Source organism: Diceros bicornis (genome assembly GCF_020826845.1).
Source record: "Diceros bicornis minor isolate mBicDic1 chromosome 13 unlocalized genomic scaffold, mDicBic1.mat.cur SUPER_13_unloc_1, whole genome shotgun sequence".
NCBI classification, from domain to species: Eukaryota; Metazoa; Chordata; class Mammalia; order Perissodactyla; family Rhinocerotidae; genus Diceros; species Diceros bicornis.
Window position 1 is genome coordinate 11,170,015 of NW_026690866.1, and position 3,769 is coordinate 11,173,783.

General features: G+C 52.1%; 1 long non-coding RNA gene across 1 annotated transcript; it reads left to right on the plus strand.

The window, feature by feature from the left end:
* Nucleotides 1-239: 239 nt before the first annotated feature.
* On the plus strand, nt 240-2,117 carry LOC131401718 (uncharacterized). Its single transcript, XR_009217884.1, has 3 exons — nt 240-293; nt 528-563; nt 2,062-2,117. It is a non-coding gene; the product is annotated as an uncharacterized LOC131401718 (long non-coding RNA).
* Nucleotides 2,118-3,769: the final 1,652 nt, after the last annotated feature.

The following is a 3,769-nucleotide window of genomic DNA, read 5'->3' on the forward strand; positions in this document are numbered from 1 at the left end:
AGAAGGACACCTGCTCAGTATTGCACAACCCCATGTTCTTCCTCCACCAGGCTTGAGAAGGGTGGGGCAGCCAGCGGGGTGGACACCGTCTGCACCTTCCACTCTGAGCCCCGCAGGTCCCGGGGTGGACAGAGAGCGACTCTACTGGGAGCTGAGCCATGAGAACCTGGGCGTCACCCACCTGGTTTTCCTCACCCTGGACGGGGACAGCTTCTACGTCAGTGGTGAGGTGCTATGATACAGCCATGCTCTCTCTGCCAGTCAAAGTTCTGTGTTGCCTCCGTTGCTCTAAAGTGAGTTTTGATCCATCTCTCTCTCCTTCTGGTCAGGGTTCAGTCTTCTCATCACGGTGTGACCGCTGGGTTCAGCCAGCTTCCACCTCGTTGACACCTCCCTGAACACCCCTCCCCTCTTCCCTTCTGCTTTTCCCTCTGTTTTTCCCTCAAACGTCCCTACATCCTCCCTCACCCTTAATCCTTTATGTTCACCCCAACCCTCGCTCAGTTCCTCTCGCCTTCTCTCCACAGGTTATACCTATGGAGCTGCAGCCCCGACTACCAACAGTGAGTATTCCTGGCCCTGATGTCCTGGGTCCCATCGCATTTGGGGTTGGGTAGCACTTGTTCTCCTTCACCCACTGTCCTTGGTGAGAGAAGGACCTGGAAGGGTCCTAACTCATCCCTTCTCTCTCTCTTGGGTTCTGGTGGAGAGTCCCAGCCCAGGGTGAGAAAGCCTTAGACACAGACATGTTCTCCACCACATTCTGACCCCACACGGTTTTCACTTTTATTCTCCTGAATCCCCGCCCTTGGTCCTCCTTTTCCAGGTATTCCATCCGTCTGTCCAGTTTTCTGTCCGTCCATCTCTCTTTCCTCTGTGTTCAGTCTCTCTTATTCACCCATCTCACTCTCTCATCCACAGGCTTGCTCATCACTCTACTCACACAGGGACCCGTACCCTCACTCTCATTTATGCTTCACCTGTGAATGGTGGTCCTGGGAGAGCCACTGCTGGAGCCCAGGTGAGCCTGGAAGCTCCTGCCACTCTGTCCCTCCCTGATGACAGCCCTCTCCACAGCTCCCTAGCCGGCCACCACATCCCTGCATACTTGATCATCACCTGCGCCACCAGAAGCCACCACAGGTATCTGGGGGTGCCTTTTCCTTCGCAAGAGAAGCTCTCCAGCCCCTACCAGCCAGTTGTGATCCAGGAGCTGGGAAGCCAGGTTGTTAAATTCTGGTTTTAGGACAATCATGCTGATCACAAATATTATACCAACTATTCAGTCTAAGGCCAGGCCTCAGAGAGCCCCTAGTCTTGTGAATTAACACACCATTATAACACAATGTGGGAGGATTCGGGGAGTGGCACCTGGCATAATTTGGAGGGGAAGAGCTTGCTAGAGAAAGGTTCACCTGAATGGAGTCTTTAAGAATGAGTAGGACGGACCCCGGCAAATAGAGGATGAAGAGTTTTCCTGGCAGAGGGGAATCCATGAGCAAAGACTCCAGCCAGAAACAACATGCCATATGGGGAGAATTGAAACGAATTTGGGTTGCGTGAAGCATGAAGTTTAACTCGCAGTAAATGGATGAAATGAGGCTGAAAGGTCAGCAGTAGCCAGATTGAGTAGAGCCTTGAGTGCCAGGTCAAGAAGGTTGAACTAAACACTGAAGGCCATAGGGAGCAATGGGTGGTACTAGAACAGTGGTCGCCCTAGTGAGGTATTCATTTCAGAAAGATTCTTCTAGTAGTCCACGTAGAACATCCTTTAGACAGAGCATCCACTGTGCCTGCTGGGGTATTGGTCTGGGTGAAGGAAGTTAAGACTTGAGTTGGGACAGGGATGGAGTGTATCTGAGGACGAGTGTGCAAGGTGAATGGGTGTTACAGGGAGCGAGGAGGAGCTGAGCAGATATGTTGGTTCTGACTTGGGTGACCACACGTGTGGGTGTTGGTGCCACTGTGAGAGAAGACGACAGATGATAATGAATGCAGGACTCTGGTGTGGTCTCAGGCCAGCTCTCAGTGATGGCCATCGCTCTCCCTCTCGTCTTGCAGCTTTGGGGCACAACCTGAAGACCCTCACAGTCAATGTCACCATCTCCACCTTCTGGTATTCAGACAGGATCAACAGCTCAGCCACGTTCAACTCCACTGAGAGGGTCTTGCAGAGCCTGGTGAGACCCTGGTCCCAGCAACTCCTGGTGGGTTAAATCCCACCCAGCCCCTCCCCCAACCCCTGTCCCTCCTGCTCATCCTCCTCCTCCTTCCTCCCCAGCTGGATCCTTGTTCAAGAACAGAAGCCTGGGCCCCTTTTCCTTGAGTGTCAGACTGGTCTCCCTCAGGTAAGGCCCTCCCTTGAGCACTTGCCCCTAATGACCACTTTTGTGACCACCCCTCTCTCAGTTTCCTCACTCACCTCCCATTTCCTCCTTCCTGTTCTGGCCCAAACCCCAGAGGTTTCAGGACATCTCTCTAGATTCCCCACGTCCCTCTCTCCCCAGGCCTGAGAAGGATGGGGCAGCCACCAGTGTGGACGTTGTCTGCACCCACCACCCTGACCCCGTGGGCCACCATGCCTCTGTGCTGGGAGCTGAGAGTCTCCACCTGTCTGCTCTTCCTCTCAGTGGCTCCAGGCTCTGCACCCTGGAGTTTATGCATGCAGAGAGAGCACCAGTTACATTTCCGCAGCATCAGCTGGAAGCTCAGCAACCCGGAGCTCACATCCTCGGAGTACACCGCCCTGCAGGGAGACACCCAGGACCAGGTGGGGTCTCCCTCTCCCGTCTATCCTTGCCCTGAGAGCACCCTCATTCCTCTGCCTAACTTACATCTGTTACATTATTGTTTCAATTCTTCACTTTCCCTGCGTGTCTGGGTTCTCTCATTTTCCAGAGGTGATGTCCTAGCTGCCTTCCCCATTTCTCACGTGGGTAAACTGAAGCTCAGAAAGGGGAGTATTTTGCCTAAGGTCACACAATGTGTTAGGGGCAGAGCCAGGATTTGAAGTCAGGTCTCCCTTGCTCCAAGGTCTGTGATCTTTCACTGGCTCCAGTGGCCCCCTGCGTCCACAGGAGACATCCATCTCACCCACTCTCCCTCCCGTTTGTTCTAGGTCACCAAGCTCTACAGAGGCAGCCAGCTGTGAGACATATTCCACTCCTGCCTGGTCACTGACTTGATGTAGGTTAAGGAGATTGGAAGCATTGGTTGAGCTGACGGCTGATGGCTCTGAGCTCCCGTGACACATCCTTGATCTGGAAGTCACTTACATGGTGCCCATTCTGCCCCACATCCCTGTCAGCGAATCCTACCATCTCCATCCATAGGTTTTCGGGGGTTGAGAAAAGCATTAACATTTGAGGCCACCAACCTCCAGCCTCCTCCTCCTCCTCCTCTTCTGGAGACTTTCAACAAATATCAGCAGTCTAACTGTGCTCTCCAATAGTGAAGCCACTAGCCACATGGGGCAATTTAAAATTTTTATAAACCGTTGGGATACGATTCACATATTGTGTGTGGGGGGGGTTGTATTTTTTAGGTTTTTGTATATACAATGTCTTCTCCTCTGCAAAACTAATAGTTTCACCTCTTCCCTTCCAATCTGGGTTTCTTTTATTCCTTTTTCTTGCCTAATTGCCCTCATTAGAACCTGTAGTACCTGTTATTAACATATGAGATGAAGGAAGACATCATTGTCTTGTCCCTGTCTTAGGGGGAAATTTTCAGTCTTTCACATTGAATATGGTGTTAGCCTTGGGTTTTT